Source organism: Teleopsis dalmanni, chromosome X, assembly GCF_002237135.1.
Source record: "Teleopsis dalmanni isolate 2A chromosome X, ASM223713v2, whole genome shotgun sequence".
Taxonomy (NCBI): Eukaryota; Metazoa; Arthropoda; class Insecta; order Diptera; family Diopsidae; genus Teleopsis; species Teleopsis dalmanni.
In genome coordinates this window covers 31,059,606-31,082,583 of record NC_051848.1, presented here as the reverse complement: position 1 = coordinate 31,082,583, position 22,978 = coordinate 31,059,606, and the positions used below count along the sequence as shown (strand labels likewise).

Genomic DNA, 22,978 nt, shown 5'->3' with positions numbered 1-22,978 from the left:
TATTTCCTTCGTCTATTGTACTATATATATATTAGTATTATCGATTGTGTTTGTAAATTTCAATATAATTGTATATATGAATACGTTGTATGAAGGCTGTATGAAGTATTCGTACTTGTAGTGAAATGAATTTATTTATTTATCAACTTAACTGCATAAATTCATTAAAACCATTTATGCAACTAATTATTTGGTAACATCAAACTAAAATAAAATCAAAATAAAAAATAGTTTACTGATATTTAGGTAGACGAAAATATTAAATACAGTACTGAGTATATCATATAAGATATACCTATATATCAATCATATAACATCATATAAGTACATAATCGAAGTTGAATCAAAAGTTCTATCAAAGCGAAATAATATCATAGAGATAAAAATTTTTTTTCTTTTAAACGTTTTAAAAACTGGGTAGCGAAACTTAGAAGAACTACTTAGCAATATTCTTGACAACATTCCAATATCGCCTACACCAATAAATACAATATTTACAATTTTCATACAACACATATACATAACTGACTTCTAAAAAGGATATGCTTTTGGTTAATACCATCTATCTAAGATAAAACTAAGAGTAAAGTGCAAAGTAATAAAGAGTTATAGTGATGTACGTATCTATCTTTTTCTATCTATTTTTCTATCTATCTTTTTCTATCTATTCTATCTATTTCTATTTATCTGAAAATATATTAAGTTTATTTTTTTGGCTTTATTACAGAGCCTGAAAGGAAATCTAAAGGCCTAAATCAAATGTCATCATAAAGTTTATCAATAGATTTAATCGTTGTTTAACTTGAATATCAAGTATTTATTTAAGAATAGCATGATAGACCTTATAGGTCACGATATAATCCGTACAATTTTTTTATAATAATAAAAATACTTAGTACTCGCGAAAAGAGAACATATTGAAAAAAAATTGTTAACTTCTATTAGTCAGCGATCAAAGCATTATATTGTTATAAATATAGTTGGAAATTGTTTGTCGAAATGTAACAAACTTTATATGAGATTAACTAAATACTATAACTAGAGTTTTAATGGCAATTAAAAAAAATTATGAATGAAATCTATGCCATGGTCTTAAATCCATATAACATAAAATCATACTACCAAATATACTAAATCAATTGATTTATTTTTATTCGTATATTTTTAAAAAAAAAATTTCTGGAGAAGGGAATATTAGATAATAGAGAGTTGGTACTGATAAGCGAAGTAAATAGGAACAAATCTTTTAATATAAATATTTATAAAACTCACTATTGGTACTGTTAACAAATATGGAGTAATTAGCATTCGAAATCGACGAAGATGATGGAAAAGCGAAAAATAAAATAAAAGTAAAAGAATTAAATTGATTTAGAGTATATATAGAATATATATAGAATATATATACTCTAAATCCGTACTTATATATATTAGAATATATATAAGTACGGCTTTGGGTTAGTTGGGTAATGAACGTTGTGTCTAAGCTTTAAATTTAGCAGAGTATCAGTTAAACCCTTAGTATTTGCACTTATAAAAAATTATTTACGAATAATTACATATAAGAAATAATTTTCGGGACTACTGATGATAGGTATTTGGCAATACCTGAAACAGCTGTATGGTCAGCCAAAAGTTCAATTAATTACATAATAAAAACTTTGTTTTTGTAATTCAGTACTGTTCGAAACCTCTCTGGAAAATATAAATATAAAAAAGTGTAGAATAAGAGAATATACATAAAAATTAAAATTTAAACAAATATAGAGTAGTTACCAAACATAAACTATAAAGGAAATAAGGCTGAAGATATTAAATACATGCAAATAGGGTATCCAATTCAAAAAGGATAGAATAAAATAAAGTGGAAAGCAAAACTACAAATAAAATAGACAAATGAAGTCTTAAAAGTGCAGCAGAAAAATTAGATATATTTAAGCTCAATTGAAAGAAGAAAAAAAGAGGGGTAGAAGAAGAATACAAAAATTAATTTTAGACTTAAGACCCTTATTGTATAGTATTTATGTATATTCAAGCTTGACAGGAAGAAGGAGAAGAAGAAGATTAAAAAAACTTTAAAATTCTACAAGAGTCATATATGGTTAAGTTCGAAAGGAAAAAATGGAAGAAGAAAAAAAATAAGGTAGAGAAAAATAAGAGAAACACGCGAAAGGAGTAGGTAGACAAGGATCAAGAATAAAAAGAAAAAAGAAGAACTTTAAAAATCGCTTTAGTTTTAACGGCTTTGTTCTACAAGAATCATATATATTCAAGCTTGAGAGGAAGTAGAAGAAAAAGAAGAAGGAAAAAGAGGAAAAGAAGGACGAGAAAAAGGTCAAATAGATGTAAAAAACCGAAAAGTGGAAGTAAAAAAAGAAAAAGAATATAAAGAATAAATGAAAATTTAAAAATTACTTTAGCTTAAAATGCAGTAGAAGAAGAAAGTGGGAAAAGAGGGGAAAAATGTTAAATACGGAAAAGGGGAGACATAAGAATAACTAGAACAAGAATTAAAAAAAAAAGGAACTTTAAAATTACTTTAGCTTTAGAAGCTTTGTTCTACAATAATCATATATGTTCATGTTTGAAAGGAAGTAGAAAAGGAAGAAAAAGAAGCAAGAAAAGCAGAAGAATAAGGAAGCGAAAAAGAAGAGAGTGATGTGAAAAACTGAAAAGAGGAGGTAAGAGAAGAACAAGAACTAAAAGATAAATTTAAAAATCACTTAAGCTTTAGAAGCTTCGGTTTATAAAAAAAGCTTGAACATATATAAAGCTCGAGTCCTAACGACGAACTAAAGTTATCTCAACAGTAAAGTACTGCCGAATATTTGTAGAGAAACTATCGTAACCATAAAAAACTAAATGTGCTAAATTTTTTGCTAATGATTCAAGTAATAGGAAAAATAAATAATAAAAAATGTAATTTGTTTTTTTAAACGAAAATGAACTATTGTAAAGGCAAACATTATATTTCACTTTAGTGTTTCGAACTTTGGGTTTGTTGTTGTTTTTTACGACTATGCTAAGTGCTTGGTAAACCGATAACAAATATTTAGTTTATAGACAGACATATCTGACTTATGTGTGAATCTAGGTATACATACTCATATATGAGAACAAGTGATAAACTACAAACAACTGCCTTTTATATTTTCCAAACTAAAAATATTTTAAATAAATTTATGGCAACAACTTTGCTTCACAACTGATAAATCGAAGATGTTGCAAACACATAAAGTGCAACATGCAATTGCATATAAGTGAGTTCATTGTTAGCAAGTGGCATTTGTTAACCAACATAAATATCGAAGCGGTGTGACAGCAGTGTTAATAACATATTTGGTATACTTTGTAAATACGAAAACACAATTTTTGGAATATAACTATATAAAAAACTATAATCTGAATAAAATAGAATAAATAATAGAATAATATTTTTTATGTGAATATTTTTTTTTGAATAAAGGCATAAATTTCATATATTATTGATTGTAAAATAAAAGAGTTTTAAAGTGTACATTTATTATTTTGTATGAATTTTTATAATTATATTTTTACTCAATTAATTTTATTGTTTTAATTGTTTAAATTTAATTTAATTTGATTTAATTATGATATTCCTACATTGGTATTTAATTTATTTCCATTTAATGGAAATATGCATTTCTCATTTGTTTAGCAACATTTTTCAATGTCGGTCACACATTACATATTTATGTTTATAAACATTGCTACCTATTTGCTACTTTATGAGCTGGCTTGTTTGTTGTCCGCCTTCTTCGATTTCAATTTGTAACAGTTGCACATAAATTGTTTAAATTGTTCAAAATGACACTAAACTTATTAATAAAACAGAAACAGTAGATGAAAAAAAAAAAAAAATAAACTAAAATAAATATGTATGGACTCCTTTTGTGGCAAATTTGTATTTGCGAAAGATAATTATACTTTCACGCCACAAATTTTGTTGACAACAACAACGTTGGCAACAACAACAGCGAAAACAGCAGCTGATGTGCCACATTTTGTTGTTATTGAACGTCTCGTATTTATTTGAATTTTGATGAACAGATTTCACTCATTAGTAAATGCAGATAATGTATACTTGAAGAAGAGTGCACCCTGCTTCTCTTCACAAGCCTGCATATTAATCCATCAAGATGAAAAATTGCATGAAAATTCATAAAAATATCCGAACCTCAAATGATTTTAACGCTGAACCCAGACGAGTTCATAGTTGACAGTGATTTCATGGGAATTAAAATTTTATTACGCCTATTACGATAATAAAAAATTATATTTTACGGTGATTATACAAAATTTTAATTATTATTGAAAATACTTGTAAGTGATGAGAGTAATAGAAAATAATATAAAATCATATATAAATACTGTCAGGTGAAATTTATATAGTATCTTTCAACTCATGTGAAAGTAAGGTATCATGGGTAGTACGATCAAATAGGAATAAAGCAATATAAAATTCAAACAATATATGAGTTCGACAGAGTGAGAGAAGAACGCAAAGTAAAGAACACACATAAAACACATACACTAAGATACATAAAATAAGATAAGAATATAAAATTCGAACTATATATAACTTCGACAGAGTGAGAGAAGAAAGCAAAGTAAAGAACACACTTACAACATATACACTAAGATCCATTTCCATTTATATCGGACAAATTGTTATTGATTATAATATATAACATGAGAAATATGTGTCTTTCAAATATAAAAAAAACAAAATCCAGAGTGCAGCGATATCTATTGGTGTTATACACTTTATCTACTTACTGTTAAAGTTAGAGATAATTTAATATAACTTTATGTATATCAGTCAAAAATCACAAGGAACAAATGAATTAAGGATTATGAATTAAGGAGAAAACGTGGTACTACTTATAGGAATGCAGACTTTTTTATTATTATAGAAACCTAGAGTTTCAAAAGCAAAATAGATTTAGTAAGCTAAATTTAATTTATAACATTTAGAGTATTGGATATGTGATTTTTTATTGCAATATGATATATATTTTTTATTAAATTAATTAAATATTAAATAAAATTTTTAAATATTAACACATATATCATCAATTAAATTATTTTTTTTTTTAAATTAATTTTATAAGTAATTAAATATTTAAATATTTATTATTTTATGACCAAACAATTTTAATATTAGTCTTCTTACAGGCTAATTGGTCAATATTTTATTAATGTTGAAAATAAAAATTAAGAAAAAAAATTTTTTTTTATAATAATTTTTGTTCAATCGATATTTCGATTTTAGCCTAAAGTCTTTATCAGGAAATTTAGTTTCCTTTGTTTTAACAACAATAAAAAGTTGACCAATTAATCTGTGAGCACACTATTTTATCAATAATTAATTTAAAAATTTTTCAAATTATTTCAATTATATCTTATAAGCAATATTATTATTATAATAACATATATATATTATAAGTAATATTCTATATTACATTATCTTATTATAAAGTATGGAACTTTATAAAAGAGACCAAATGCTATTAATATTATAAATAAATTTTATTGATTAATTTTAATTCAATCAATATTTATAATATATTTTAAATTATATAGTTATAATATATTTTAAAAATTTTTATCATTATGCATACAAAACTGTTCATATTTAAATATTATTTTTTATGCAAATATGCTTTTCTCAATGATGGAAAGAGAAATAAATGGTGTGGCTAGCATTGGTTATGATCCACAATGTTTATAATTATAAATAATTATAAGCAATTATTGCATTAGTAATGTTAATAAATATTTTGAACTCTTAACATTTAAATATATTAACATTTTAACTGCCTTCCAAGCCGCTAAACTGAAAATTACTTAAAATGGGTTTATGGTTTTCTGACGCCTCTAGAATACTTTGAAATGCCGCCCAGTTAAAGCATATACACATATGTATATTTTTTTATTAACTAAATAATTTATTTTATTCACGATTTAGTGCAAATTTTTCTCTTCTCTAGATAACAAAGCTCCAATTACACTACTTCATAAGCGCATGTTGCTTGACTTAGTGACTCGCAACATTTCCTTACCCACAGTTTGTTAGCAACATTTCTCTGACATCATTTCAAACGGTTTTGCGCTCAGAAAGTATTTTATTTAATAAATTATTTTATTAAAAACTTTAACATCTTAATTTGACTTTATTTTTGTTACTAAGTTGTGAGTACTGAATATTAATGCAATATAAACACCTTCACCTGTAGGACAACTAAATTAACGAGTTCTACAGCTTTGTAATATAATCAATAGTAGAGACTTTGTTGACGAGACACTATAAATTTTTAGTGGTTTTCTTATACACTTTTTAGTATTATTTTTTTTTTTTTTTATAATTGTTTATATACTTTCGTTTTTGTATCTTTAGAGACTTTTTCATATGTTTTTATTTTTTCGTTTTTTATTTATTGATGTTGTTACTTTATTTATTGCCAACAGTTTTTATTTTGGCAACTCACGACTGTCCATCTCCATCTTCATCTCCTTCACTGTTAACTTCTACTTTCGCATGCTATTAGCAACTTTTAAAATGTTTTTATGCCAATTTCAGGATTTTAGATTGCGCTGCATTGCATCTGAATTGTGGCAATTGCAGCAGCAATTGTTGTCATGCAACTTGTAATTTCTTCTTTGGAATGTACACAGGTTTCGTTTTCTTCATGAAAATATATAAAAAAATACAATAAATTTTTCTTATACAAAAATTATAATTATTTTCCATGCTGAAGATGCAAGCATGTTGTATTTATTTAATGTTTAATTTCTTGTTCAGTTTAAATTAAATAAATTGTTTTTCCATATATTAATGCTCGCCAGTCAATTGTAATTATATAAAAAAAATTTACATAACTATGAATATAGTAGTTGTTTACCATTTTTGCACATATGTACAGAAAGTCAAGTTTCTTTTAAATACTCGATATGGATTCAGATAAATTTACTTATACATATTCATTAAAGTTTAGAAAAAAAGCAAATACGACAACTATATAGTACTCAAATACGACAAACTTCATAGTACTCACAAAAAAGCTTGGGCAAAATTAGTTTTTCCATCATCATGTTATATTATATAACATATATAATATATATATCATCTATGCAACAAGGGATTTCATATCATTTTTAATGAACCAAGTTATTAGTTGCTGCTCACAAAACGTGACGTACTCTTTTTTTGTATTTATCTAATATTTTTTTAGAAATATACTAGAAGTCAAGATTTCATAGAGTTTCTCTTGCAGGCATAACAGATATGTGGGTAGTTTCAGATATTATACAGAAATATATATATCGCCTTCATCTCTTACTTTAAAAATATCTTGTTCATCCTTATATAGTCCATTTATTTTGAATATTAATAGATAAAGCAAAGCAATAAAAATAAAAGAATTTTGCCCATATATTGTTACATACACACATTAAACTGATGATATCATTCGAATAAGTTAGAATCACAAAATTTAAAAAAATTTCTTAAAAACAATGCCTAATTATGTGAGGCAGAAAATGTTCCCCATAACGGAACTTAAAGCTTCTCTATAACATGAGGAATAAATACACTATATCCTTGGTAGTACAGATCAAGTTTAAATTATGCAACTAATTTAAAATAAATAAATTTATTTTATTTGGTATATAATTGACTAAAAAGAAACATATTAAGAGCTTCAAAAGCAAACAGCTGCACAAGCCATAAACAGGGATTGTGCATCCATTTTATGGTACTGAAATCAAACGTAAATAAAGAATAAAGAATTCGAATTGTGATTTTGGTTAATTTTTAATTTTCATATATTATTTAGATACTGTCATTAGATGTGCAATACAACATCATGCAAATCTTCTTCACAACATACCTTAAACTACTGAAATCTGTTACGATAATTTTCGATGACTTTTTGGCATATAATTGACAATATCTAGTATCTAAACTGACAGATATTTGTTTTCAAAAGTTCAGGAGTTTGAAGATTATTCGTTTGAACTAGAGACTTTGTGAAACTCTCCAATGAAGCTCAGTGGTGATAAATCACATCATTTTAATGACCAATTCACATAACTAAAACATAAAATCATACGTTAGGTAAATTTCTCTCGTAACGTAATCAACATATGAGGTGTTCTATGGCTTGTAGTGTTCAAATTACAATTCCTTAACATCCACATGTGCAATTTCACGTCCAAAAAAAATTAGTAATCATGTAGTTATAGTGCTCAGAGTTGATAATTTATTTCACACCTTAGTGATTTGCAAAAAAGTACGGGCCTATCACACCTCTTTACCTAAAATGCATACATTATGCAGTGGTGCCATAGAGTGTAATGAACTCTGTACAATTTATTTGTTGAATTACGAAGTATTAAAAATAATTTGATCTATATTATCTAAATTTATATATATCTAATTGTAAAAATGGTATCTACATTAAGACCGAAAAGTTTTCGGAAATTCTCATTTAAAATTCGCGCGCTGTATATTTTTCGATATTTTAAGTTTATGTAGTTTGGCAGCAATTAAGGACAATTACTATGCAAAAAATGAGAGCGATCTGTCAGACAGTTCGTTTACGGCAGCTGTTGAAACCAGTTCACCTCAGTAGTGCGTTGCGAAAAAAACAATGGAAAAAAATATTGGACAAAGAGTTTGCATCAAATTTTGTGTTTCGAACGAAATTTCGTGTGCAGAATCGTTGCGAATGCTACAAAAGGCTTATGGGGAATCAGTTTTATCGAAAACTCAAGTTTATGAGTGGTACAAAGCCTTTCAGGACGGTCGTACGACCGTCGAAGACATTTCGCAACGCACTACTGAGGGGAACTGGTTTCAACAGCTGCCGTAAACGAACTGTCTGACAGATCGCGCTCATTTTTGGCATAGTAATTAAGGACAGTGCTGCCAAACTACATAAACTTAAAATATCGAAAAATATACAGCGCGCGAATTTTAAATGAGAATTTCCGAAAACTTTTCAGTCTTAATGTATATTGCTTTGAATGTTAGTTTTGTTTAATATAATTCAGTGAACGAGTGCTGCTAAAGCTAGACACGATATGGATAATACTTTATAAGAAAATTCATAAGAACAAAATCATAATAGGTTGGTGATACATTAAAAATACACTAAGACAATATAACTAGAATGGCAGTGGAACGTAGTCCAAGTTAGAGAGGGAGTTTCAAATATTATAAGATGTGTGTTTTGATCGATACGAGCTATAAAAGCACGCACTTACATATGACGGAACAGTGTTTGTTGCTCAAAATCGTGTGTTATTTAAATACCAGACTTAAGCTGTATATCAATCTCCGTTGTATTATCGTTAAAGTCACACTATTATGACTTTGTTTCTAACTTAAGATATACGTCAATCTAGTGATTTTATTAGCTAACTACGTTACGTGATTCAATATATTTTTTTAAAAATTCTGTAAGGTTTACAATATTAGTTGCTAACAGTTCTTTACGGTCCTCAAAAGAGGGCCGTGTAATAGAACTTGATAATTTTAGTTTTTTCTTTTGATAGAGACTATGAGGTTCGTCAGCCTGCCTATTAGCCAATGACTGGTAACCGATATCGGTGCTAAGCAAGTTATTTAGTTTCTTAGTTCTAACTAAGTTTATAAATGGTCAAATTTTTTTGGCCTTATGCAAGCAATCCCGCTTTGCCTACTAGTTTGTGATTTTTTTTAGTATCGAACTATGTTATAGATTTATAGATAGTGATTAGTATGTAAATAGTTTAAAATTATTATATAGTGCATGACTGCGCCATTGCGTCCATGAAAATTGGTTTAAATAATTTTTGTTTAATATCTTCCGGCTTTTTTTAATAAAAGCACATTAATATAATTACTTTATAAACTTGTCCAAATAAATTATTTCATAAGTCAAACAGAAATTATTTCTTATTTTCACTCATCTGGCAGTATCTAAAACAGGCTTTCAATTAATATCTTCGCTGCTTTTAAATTCATTCAGTGTCAAGCTGCCATCAGAAACTTAAGGCTTCAAGTTATTTTTTTTAATTATTTATAATTTTTTATTCATTTGCCTTTTTTATTTATTTACAATTTTTAGGCGTTATAATTTTACACAGATTGCTGCGATTTAGAAAATATGAAAAACGGCGCCAATCGCAACAGATAAATTCTGAAATTGTTGTGCTCATTTAAAATGCTGCACCGCTGCCACTGCATCTGTTTTGCTCGTACTTGTATCTTAGCGATGCATTGCAGTTTACATCCTGAAACTGACTTTGTGCATATCTCATCGCTGCAATACTGCAATGCTGCAATACTGCAAATGGCTAAGAGAGTCAATTCACTTGAAAACCATAGTGAAAACACCAAAAAAGTAACGAGACAGTGAAATATCATTTTAAGCAAATCGGTTAGTGGGTTGGGAATTAAAACCGTTTGCTGCTTAAACAACTACGCTTTCCGCACTGACCAATTTAGTCAATGAAATAATATAAATTTAGCACATTAAAGAGTTAATATAAGGAAAAAAATATATTAAGAAAAATTCTATCAAATACAAGTCGCACTAATAATTAGTTCATTAATGCGGTTGTGCAACAATATTCTCGTTTTACAAAAATTTAAAGGCCTAATGTGGTTGGGGGGAAACGAGGAATTCTAAAATGATGAAAACATATCTATGACTTTACAAAACCTACATCTGTAGAATCATTTCTTAGTTATATTTAATTTCAAAATAGTGGAACCATTGTATGAAAGTTGCCATGGAATATATATGCCTACATTAAATGTTTGGTAACTAAAGATATTTTTTGGAACTCAACTACACATTAATTTGGTTCATATATATTTTTACATTACTTAATGATAATGTTTATCATTATTCAAAATTTACTTTTGGTAGTAAACAAATTATTAACAAACGCTAAGCACTAAAGAACTGTTGGATATTTGTCATGTATTCCTAGTTGGATCTTATGGAAATCTAGTAACAATAGAGCCTAACGAACAATTCAAAACATAAATCTTAAAAAAATCATCTTCTTAATCAACGCACTGTTTTGATCGAAACGGCACCTTGGATAGTATAGTATACTAGACGGTACTTGAATCAATCTCAATTATTCCTCGTTAGTTACTTAACCCCATGGGAGTACATGATGTCGATGGCATCAGAAATTATTAGAAACACTTAGCTGGTGTAATTGAATATCTATGCAAGCGATTATTATAAATATGTACTTTTAATTGGATATTGTTTTTATCAAAGACATTACAATACAATTACACATCCAAGAGATTTTTGAAGTTTGTAAGATCAAGAAATTTCAAATCTGCATAGATCCTTAAGCTTATGTTGCAGATAGTTGTATAGTTGTAGTGTCTAATTGCTGGAAAAGAATCAGTAAAAATTTATTTTATGGGAAAAAAAGAGTGAGGGGAATAGAGAGATAGAAAGAGAGAGAGAGAGGGAGAGAGAAAGAGATAGACAACGCGAGAAAAAAGGAGAGAAAGGGAGAGAGAGAAAGAGAGAAAGACTTAGAAAAGGAAAAAGAAAGAGACAAAAACAATGAGATCGATAGAGATATGGAAAGGGAAAGACGAAGAAAGGGAGACAGAGAGTGATAAAAAAAGTAAAAGAGAAATTAATTGACGATATTTACAATAAATACTCTCATATATGAAAGTTGTACGATTTAATTGTAAGGTGCACAGTTTATTTATTGATTCTAACATCCTATACCTTACATTTATACCTTTTTTTACAGAAAAGGTACCTTTTCTTTCTAGTATACCTTTCTTCTATACTTCCCGCGTTTTTTTTTATTAACATCAGTTCTCTTGGATCGTTCTTTATATAGAAGATTAACTATAATTTTTCTTCGTAAAACATGTAATATTTAATCAAAATTGCTTACTGGAATAACAACGTCTATCATATACATACATATGAGAAACTATATCAACAGTCGTTGAAATTAATCTTAATTTTGAAATTAATTAATTTAGTCAAATCAACTAAATTTTTTTAAGTTAAGTTAAATATTTGGGCTTTTTCTAAAAGGAAAGTAATTCATACAGAATACTGTATAAGTATGAAATAGATAAGGTACTTCATTATGGATGGTAATTTCAAAGAAAAAAGTAGTTGGTACACATTATACGAATGTATTATAAAGAACCTGTAAAATAAATATTAGTATGTATAGCCCTTATAATAAAATAATGCGCAAAAGTAGTAAAAAGATGAAACTTGGTACAATGAACTATAAAATTAAAGCACTTGACAGGAATCACTGGAAATGAGAAGATCTTATGATGAGTAGGTGCGCACACATATTAAAATTTGATAGGAGTCATTGAAGATAAGGCGATTTTATAATATGATTTTTTTGATTTATAATAAAAAGACAGAAATTGATTTAATGACCTATGTATAAGATGAAAGCACTTAGCAGAAGTCATTGAAAGAAGTTTCGAGGGAAGTGCTGGAACTTCTCGAGGTATAATACAATTAATATATATACATATGTTCATTATAATATTAAAAGTGAGCGCATACGAGTTTGAAAAATTTCCGAGACTGATATTTATAGAAAGACTTCATTCACGAAACTCCAATTCACTTTTCGATTACCTTTTGGTGATAAAAAAAATTCAAGCCGATTAAATATCGATTAAAATGATTAAGTTTTATTAAGTGTTAGAATATCGAAATCTTAATACAAAATCAATAAATCGACAATTCAACTGTTCAACTGTTCAACTGCTCAATTACGATTATAAATTGACTATAAACTGCTTAGACCTTTCAAGCAGAGCTCATGAAATGTAGAGAACGAATATTTGAAAGTTTTTATATAGTAAAGTAATAAAGTTATAAAGATACTTAACGACCATCGCTAGATGTGCGCTACTAACTTGTTGCAAGGCAGCGATTGTTGTAGTGTTGTAAGTAAATACGGTAAAGTCTTGGGCCACTGCAGAGAGATCCCTTCATTTCGGCTGCAGAAGCATAAAAAATCTCATTTATTTCGACTCTGCATATTTATGGTGAATCTGTGAATCCAAAGACGAGTGCAGTTGCAAAAACTAATTTGCATTAGTCTTGCATTACAAAAGCCAAACACGATTCCCAGACAATCAAAATTTAAAGCAAATACAACGAGTATTTCATGAAGAAAAAAAACAATTTCAAAAAAGAAAAAATAAAATCCGCCAATAAAAATTTGTAGTCAAAATTCGAGACTCATCAATAATTCTTCACGAACAGAATTCGAACAACTGTCTGGTGTGGAAGGTGTTGCAGCTACAGAGATGGTGATGGTCTGAATGAAATTGTGTTGCAATTAAGTACTAAAGTAGATTTAATGATAGGTATGAGTACATGTGGCGCAAGACAGTTAAAAGTCTGTCTGTTTGTTTGCTTGTTCGTTTGGCAGCTGTGTACGGTAATTTGCATATCCGTTCCGAGTTACTCATTTCGTTGTAGATTTTGATTTCATTGAACTTCTGTGCTAAATTTCTGGAATTCTTAAGTAATCCACAATCCATTAATTTCTCACTTCTATATTCAAACTCCAATTTCTGTTGCATGCTGAATGTGTTAGTTACTTAAGTACAATACTTGACTAGTACGAGCTGTTTTCGTACGTAGCAATTTGCACGAAAAATGAAAACGTGACGAATTGTTAATAAGTGAAGGAAACACTTAAAGATAGATTTAATGCTGGCAATCTATTGTGTTTAGTACTTGTGCTTATATGCACAATGGCAACACTAGATTATGTTTTAAGAAATATCGAACATACTATGTATTGAAAATCTACTCGTATTTTATTAACTACTCAAAGATAGCTTCAGTCTAGATTTTTTCAAATAAATGAAATGCATAATGTCAAACCAATGACAATGTAGAAAGATATGCTTTATTTAAGACTCAAATAAGATTTACAGATTGTTTTAGTTGAAAATTTTTCTACTGAAAGCGGTGGTACTATGATAAGGAACAGATTTTAAATGTCCCTATGATACTATGATACCACCACGAAGATATATTTTATTAAACACTCAAAGATTCTTTTAGTTGAACGTTTTCCTACTGAAATAGGTACCACTGTATCAATGTAGAGTTTGTTCATTGAGAGATCGTCCCTATTATACTTATATTTACGAAGATATGTTTTGTTAAGGACTCAAAGATTCTTTCAGTTACAAATTTTTGTACTGAAAGCGGTAGTACTATGTTATGATAAGGAACAGATTTTAAATGTCTCTGTGATATATATACCTGAGATTTAATTAAAATTTGATTAAATCAACCAAATTATTTTTCTGAGTGCACTCAGAAAATGGACAGCACTGTGACAATGAGGATGCTTATATTTACAAAGATATCTTTTATTACATGTTTGAAAACAGTTTTATAGAAACAAATACTAAATACAGTTCCAGTACAAAACGGGAACTGTTTTTTGGGATGCAAAGTATGTAGTACTTATGACTGACTAACTCGTAAAAAACAAAATAAACAAAAACAGAGCAATATTATGTGACATTTGTGAACCACTTACATCGTGAAAATAAAAAACAAATTTGATTTGGAAAAAAAATTATTTTACCACAACAAAGCACCATTCATTAAAACTTATTATGCGATCCTGCCACTTTTCTCGTATTCACCACGTTTAACTCCATCTGATTTATACTTTGAACTATTTCTATATACGAAAAAAGTTTTTGCTGTCAAAGAAAATCAATCGAATTCAGAGGTAATTCCGCGGCTGATGAATTTTTTGGTAACCTGAAGGAATCTAAAAATGCGTATGTACTTTTGTGCATGGTGAGTAAACAATTTTATAGGTCCTAAAACAGTTGAATTTATTCCCGAGTATCAGTTTAAAATCAAGAAGTATTACAATTTTAAATTCGATAAGGTACAAATAACTATAATTGCATATATTATATAACTATAATTATATTTTCATATCATATCTTTCATTTAGGAAGTGATAATAAATATATAATGTATATATATTTATATCAGTGCTGGTGCCAATGAATCAGCGACACAAGAGGGCGTACACTTTCTAAGTAGAGTAGTGCACATAGCAGAAGACTCATAAGTCTTAGCATATATTATATATATATTTTATATATATATAATTTTATATATATATATATTTTCCATAACATATTTTTCATTTAGGAAGTGATAATAAATATATGACGTATATAAATTTATTTCATGTTCAATATTCAATATAATTTTTACGAATGTCCAAAATAAAGCAACAGCACAGTCACCTATTCTGCGAACATAGCCGTAGCTTCCATATGTTGTATTCCATACTATAAAATAAAATTGTATTCAGAATAAAATAAAATTGTATTTAGAATAAAATAAAATTGTAGAATGTATTTGATGATAAAAACATATTCCAAGACTATTAAGAAGAATAAAATAGTTAGTATTTATTTTTTATTAGGCTACTTTGGTCATTTGCTTTGGATACATATATATATTAATTCAGTGATTTATATTTTATTGATTTTTGCCCTATTGTTTTAAAGGTAATTATAACCAATATTACTATATAATCAGTAGCTTATTTTTATTAAAAAGTACAATGGGTACAAAGGGTATGGTAACTTTTAATATGACAGGTACGAGTTCTAATCCTGGTACTTACAGTCCACACAAATTATATATGGACAGAAAACTAATTGAGAAGAAATTCGAATATTTCTTAAGACCACTGGTGATGACTACTTGGCAATACTTGAAACGGCGTTATAATATTTGTTCTTGTTTTTTCTTTGCTATTCAAATCCATCTAATTTTCAACATTTTTTATTAAAAAAATTAAATCAGATATTTTAAATGTTCTCAATATTAAAAAGATGTATTTTTTTATTACAGGACCTTTAATGCAAATATTTATATTGTAAATTAGTTTTAATTTCAAGTTTAATATTTAATTAGAAGTGGTTGATTCATTGGTGGACACACCATTTAATGAACTTAATTTTGTACATATAAGCAAAATGTTGTCCTATGTGCACATGACAACATTGGTGTTATTGCAAAATAATTATTTTTCTTCTATACAGTTTTGAAATTTGTAACAATATAAAACTATATTCAACTATATTCAGTTCCTTACTACAATGCATTTATTTGACAGTAAATAAAGAAAGGAATTTCTACCAACTCTGTTACTTTTGTTAAAAAATTTTAATATACGAGTATTTTCGATACAATGAGAGTATAAAACTTTTAGTGATTACAGATTTGCAAAAAATTGTAATAAGCGAGCTCAATAAAAGTGAGAGTTAAAGAAAGAAATTAATCCACATCAGTTGTTTAGACCTGAGACACAGAACTTACATAGAATCTAATTCTTTCTATACTTAAGAAGTAAGTCTAATATGAAATTTTTAGTGATAAGTAAAATTGATTAAAACAAACCATAACAAAACAATAGGTAATATATCCCATATACCATATATGAACCATAAAATACTGCTAAATGAAAAGTGGTTAAAAAAATTACAGTACATACCAAATGTGAACCAAAAAATAGTAGTCTAAAGAGGTTTTAAAAACCGTAATTTGAAACATTGTTTTTTTTTGCATTATAAATAGCACATACAATTCATTGCATTTTATTACACAATGGGAATTATAGTTCTTGGGTTTTTAACAGCTTCCCATAAAATCACGATTACCACTAAACGAGAAATAATTACTCACAACTTCTCGAAACACTAATTAACTTTAATACTATAATATTATGATAAACGTTATACAAAAAAAACAGAAGAGTAATGAAATTAATGATTACATAGCAAAAACAGTTGCAAACACACCTTTTATTAATGTTGAGCACTTCCATTTTTTAAACATTAGCTTAATAGTATAGCTCAATATTTTGCGTTATTTGTAGAATTATGGCATAGAACGAAATATACTTATATTTCTCGATTCTGTGAAATGATCATAAAAGATATAGAACACATTCTCTCTGAACGCAGTACTCTTGGTTTTACCCTTACTCACGTAAGGTGTTTGTGTACTCTAGAACAACATATACTCTGGAACAACAAGTCTGAAGCTATCTTGAATGTTAGACATAAATATATACGGTTAACTTTGAGATATGTTTTATTGACAGTGTATCTTGATTGTCAGTGATGATATTAAAAACAATCAGTAAATAATTTTTTTTTTGGTTAATTTGCACTAGATTTCTAATTAAACTACTATAAGTCAATCTATTTCAGACTACAGGCTACTTTTTAATTTAGCATAATATATCATTTTATTCTCATATTGACTCTTGTTAATTGTCAGTCCTTAAAATTATTTACTTTATTTATTATAAATTCTCTATTATATTGAAAATGTATATACAAATTTTTTCTTCAATAATTTTTCATAAAAACTGGAACTTTGATTTAACAAATAGTTGGTCTGCGATAGCATTGTTAGTGGTATCATTACTGGATTTGTTCTAACCGTATAAACGATTTTTGTTAGGATCGTTTTTACAATTGTTTTATAATTTTAATTTTTTTCTTCATTTTTAATTTTTATTAATTTTTTTTTTTTACTTTGTTATATTTTTTAAATTTTTTTTAATTTACTGTTCTTTTTTAAGTTTACCATATTATTATTTTATCAAAGTTAATTTTTATTTAATTTTTTTTGTTATTATATTTTTGTTTTAATTTATTACTTTTTTTCAAATTCATTATTTTTTTTGGAATTTATTTTTATTTTATTATTTTTATTATTATTTTTCTTACTTCATTATTTTTGTTTTTAAATGTATTATTTTTTTTAAATTCATTTTTTTGTAACGTATTATATTTTATCTTCTAATATATTATTTTTATATTAATTTTTGTTTTATTATTTTTTCTGGAAATTTATTTGTTGTACACCATAAAAAAGTTCTTCAAATTCACCACCGTTCTGTTAAATAATGGTTCTGTTAAATCAATAATGTTATTGTAGTCCTTTTGTGTAATATTTGTAGCGTAAATATATTATTTTTTATTCCTTTAATTCAAATAAAAATTTTATATAAATTTTTTTAATTTATTTAATTTAAATCTTATTCCACAAAAAAAAATCAATACAAAGAAAATTATTGACACTTACCTCAACTTGTTTTTCACGAAGGATTTCGTATCCTTAGAATTAAATTTCACTTAAAATATATGTAAAAATAATAAACTTTAATTTAATAATTTTTTTTTAATTTAAGTAATTAAATTTTATCATAAAATTTTTAAATTTTAATTTTGTCTTAACGTTTTGCATAACTTAAAGGATATTCACCTTATACAACGGCACGTTTTCAAAAGGCAATTAACTTTATTAAATTCTTTTGTAAATATAAAAAAAAATTTTTTTTCTCTTTTTTTTTGCACAAAGATTTGTCCTTCTTGACGGATTAAAAAATTATTTGTATAAATTCAAGAAAAAACTGCACGATTTATACGCAATTTGCCGAAGAAGCGATTTTATTTTTCTCAAACCAAACACAGCGATACACTTTTACCAACTGAACGTGCAAACGATCTTACCACAGTTTATAGCTGTCCCAAAAAATAAAAAAAAAGTAAACAAAAAAAAAAAAACAAAACAGTTTGTGCTGTGACTGACTAAAATGAAGCTTCGCTCAAACAGTTAAAATCGTCTTGGACGAGCCGTAAGCATGGCGCGCATCACTTACTTTATGCTAAATACGAGTCTTCCTACCCGCCACCGTTAATGCAGCATATATAATTGTGTGTCGTACTGTGTATCATTGCTCATTGCAATGATGTACTCCGCCACCAGTAGTAATAGCAACAAAGGCGGCAATAGCAACAACAGCGGCAGCAGCAACAGCAGCGTCAGTAACGGCAGCTATCGAGGCAGCAGCACACCTGTAATTATTCGTAAACAAAGTTACCAAATGCGAATAAAATTCAATAATAATAACAATACTCATACATACTCATACCTACAGCCATGGTGCATAATTGTCTTTCTGTCATCGGTCTGACGGTTTGACGGTTTGACGGTTTGATGGTCCGTCTAACTGTTTGTTGGATGGTTGTTTCTCTATATAAATTTATCTGTCTGTCTCTTCGCTATAATTTCTTTAAATTTGTTTGCACATTTGTGGTGTGCGTTGTGATGGCACATCAGTGCACAAAAAGGTCCAACAAACCAACTTAGGTATCATCATTTAATAGTTGTTATAGCTGTTGTTGTTGTTGTTGTTTGTTTGTTTGTTTATTTGTTGTTATTGGTATGATTATTATTATTGTCATTGTTTTTGTTGCTTTGTTGCTTTGTTGTTGTTTTAAAATTGCGTTCAATTGCAATGTATCATTGAATTCCTGACTTGTCGTACGCGCACATGTTGCTTATACGCTGTGTTGTTGATTTTTTTTTGTGCTTGTTACTTACTGCGTGTAACCGGCTTCATCAACAGTAAAATTATTAAAGTAGGTTACAAAGTATTTTGTAGATTTTTTATTTGCATTTGTTTTTGCTCACAATTTTTTTCTTTTTTCTTTTTTTTTAGGTCTCATTTTGTTTAAATATTTATTTATTTATTATTTTCCAATAAGTATTTCATTTTTTTATTTAATTCATTTATGTTGGAGTTGGGAACGCATCGTTGAAAAAATATCATTTATTCGTAGTGTATGAGTTCGAAGTATGAAGAGTTTTATGCCAAACTTTTGTTTTTATTGCTGTATTGAATCTATACAAAATAATTATTTTTATTAAATTTATTTAAAGTCAAGTATAACAAAAAAGCGAAAAAAAAAAACGATTTCAAATAACAAATGTGTAAAAAGTGATAAATTACAACAATAAAATATATAGACATTTTTTTATATATTAAATTTTTGCAACTACTATTGCAACAATAAAAATTTTATACTGTATTTAATTTTTTATTTATTAAATTTTTGCAACAACAAATATTTTATTTTTTATTTATTACATTTTTTACACCAAAAATTTAATTTTATTTCTTATATTTTTATTTATTGAACTTTTACAACAACAAATATTTTATTTTATTTTTGTATTTATTGAGTTTTTACAACAAAAATTTTATATTATTGTTTAATTTTTTATGGATTGAATTCTTACAGATATTCTTTTTTTTTTGGCTTCATTTTTTTATGTATTCAATTTTTCAACAACAAAAATTTTATTTATTTTTTATATTATTATTATTAAATTTTGGCAACACCATAAATTTTATTTTTACATAATTTTTTTTGGTTTTTCATTTTAATGTTGAATTTTAATAACCACAAAAATTTTATCTGTTTTAAATATTTACAAGAACAAAAATTTTATTTAATTTTTGGTTTTTTTTTTAACCAATTTTTAAAAGTACAAAAGTTTTATATTATTTTTATGTTTTCTGTTTTAAAAAATAATAAAAAATTTTATTTTACTTTTTTATTTGCTGAAATCTTCTTCATTTATTTTTAAGAGGTGGGTTGATGGGTTGTGGTTGTTGATGCTTCGTATTTACCGTAAAAAAATAAAAATATATTTGCTATATTAAATAAGTAGAAATCTTAGTTATGTGAGCTATGTTATTTCTCACTGAAGTGCTTTAACTTCGTTAAGTAATGCTTTGATTTAAAAAGCAGAACAAATAGTATGGGTAGTGCGGTTCCGTTTTAAATATGTACCCAGACACAAGGCAACAAAATAAACTCTAGTCAATAAAACCATACAATTAAATAAATATCTTAATGGGCACAGTCCAGCTCAAAAACGTGGTCATGCTGATAAGTTTCAGGCCAGTAAACACCCATGTCGAACAATTGGTTATTGGTTAGTAGAAACAAAGTAGAGTAAATATATTTACTCACATGTAAAGAATTGATAATATTCTGACCATCCTCTATGGAAATCTACCAAGTAATGAACTAGACAAACATAGTTCCTTCAAAAGAAATGTACTTTATTATCAGATGTGTTAGCGAAATGGCGTCTATGCGTTATTTGACCAATTTATAAAGCTTTGCTGCAATTAAAAGCAACTAAATTTTTTTTGAATTTAATACCTAACACTGTTTTATATATAATATATATAGGACATATACTTGTGTTTAGAAATTATGCAGATTCAATTTGTTTATGCAGATTGATTTGTTTTTAAAGATTTTCCACAACTTCCGTAATTTGGGTGAACCTGAATTTTTTCAAAGTTCGTATATTTTTTTTTTTTATTATTTTTTATACATCAATAGCCTCATATTGTCTTACAAAAATATTTTGTGATAGCATTTTTCTTTTATCATGCACCGTTTTCTGCAATCGAGCCTTGAAGTAAGCAAGTTTTTACTTATTTTCAAAAAAACAGTCAAATTTTTATTTTGTTACTCATACGCTCCGGGGACTTCATTCTGTGATCTTGAAAAATAAAGGGTTTCGAATTAAAATTTTATTATTTTTTCATTTTTATATTTATTCTTGCGATTTGCGCTGGCTTAATTAATAAAAATATTAGTTCAGCACTGGTTTCTATTTAGTAAAAATATCGGTTTTTTTTTCAATTATAGATTAACGAATTCGAAGTGCAAGAAAAATGTAGAAGGTTGCTTGTTTCAACGAATGCTTATAGGTTTATTCGTACGGTGAATGATGAAAAGAAAATTTCTTCGCAGAAAATATTTACATATCAATAAGGTATTGATGTAGGAAAACGTTAATAAAAAATTTGTGTTAAAATTTTAAAAAATCAAATATGAATCCTCATAAATTCTTAATTAATAAATTCGTATTAATTCGTATTAAATATTAAACTAAATGGACATAAAAACACGTACATACGATTTAAGATTAAATTATTTTTAAAATATTAGGATTTTTTGCAGTTATATAATATGTAGTTATTTATTTAAGTAGACTTTGCTTTTACAATCTACATCTCAGTATATAAAAATTGAAAATTATCATCACTCACATATATGTATATATAAACGAATTTTTTTATTTATTGGACTAGGAGCTCATCTTCTGCAGTTAAAGTATTTACATATGTTCTATATTTAATACATATTATTATTATTACTATTAATACTATTATCGTGAAATCACCCAATAGCCGGTACTACCGCCTACTAGAAAAGATGTAGTGACAGAAATGTAGCGAAAACTTTTAAAAACTTTTCTATTGTCTTCCACCATATAATAAAAAATTAATAAAAATAATAGAATATTACTAAGTAGAAGACATCTCATATATCGCCATTGTTTTTATATCAAGGTTACTACAGTTTGTTGACCTGATGGTTCAATGAGGAATTATGGTCAATTGGGATTATGTGGAATCGCAAAGCTCCAAGTTGGTTTAAGTCTGGTGACTTTTATACTTATAAAAAATTAAATAATAATTATTTTGTTTTTAAACGGACTAACTGGTCAATAGTTAAACAATATCCTTTAAAAAGAAATATTTTTTTGTTTTTTAAAAAATTTTATTTTAACCAATATTTCGGCTAAGGGCCCGTTCAAAAACAATATTATTATTAAAAATTTCTGGATCATTAAAACAATAAATTATTATAAAAAATTAAAAAAAATCAAATTTCATTTCATCAAGTTTAAAACTAAGGTGCAAAGATTTCATTATATATCACATATCTTCCACTGCCTTTTAAACAAATCTAGAAGCTTTTTATATGGTTTTTACATAACTCGAAAACATAAAAATCTTGTCTATTATGTTATGTCTATGACATCAAGTTTGTTGTATTACTTTAATGCTTCTTCTTGTATTTTTTGTATTTGTGCTATTTTATAGCACTTTTATAAACATACCCGCTGGAGTGCCTATATGAATGAAATAATCACAGTAGATAAATTGAATAGTTTAATATATATAAGATGATTTA

At 26.9% G+C, this 22,978-nt stretch overlaps 1 protein-coding gene across 1 annotated transcript in view; it reads right to left on the bottom strand.

The window, feature by feature from the left end:
* The window catches only part of LOC119690080, a 34,498-nt gene extending 15,881 nt beyond the window's left edge, over window positions 1–18,617 (bottom strand). Inside the window, exons 1-2 of the mRNA XM_038105071.1 lie at window positions 18,390–18,617; window positions 18,210–18,258 (exon numbers count right to left, since the gene is read on the bottom strand). The gene's annotated coding sequence lies outside the window, so the exon portion shown is untranslated. The remainder of the gene's footprint in view (window positions 1–18,209; window positions 18,259–18,389) is intronic.
* Between the last annotated feature and the right edge of the window lie 4,361 nt (window positions 18,618–22,978).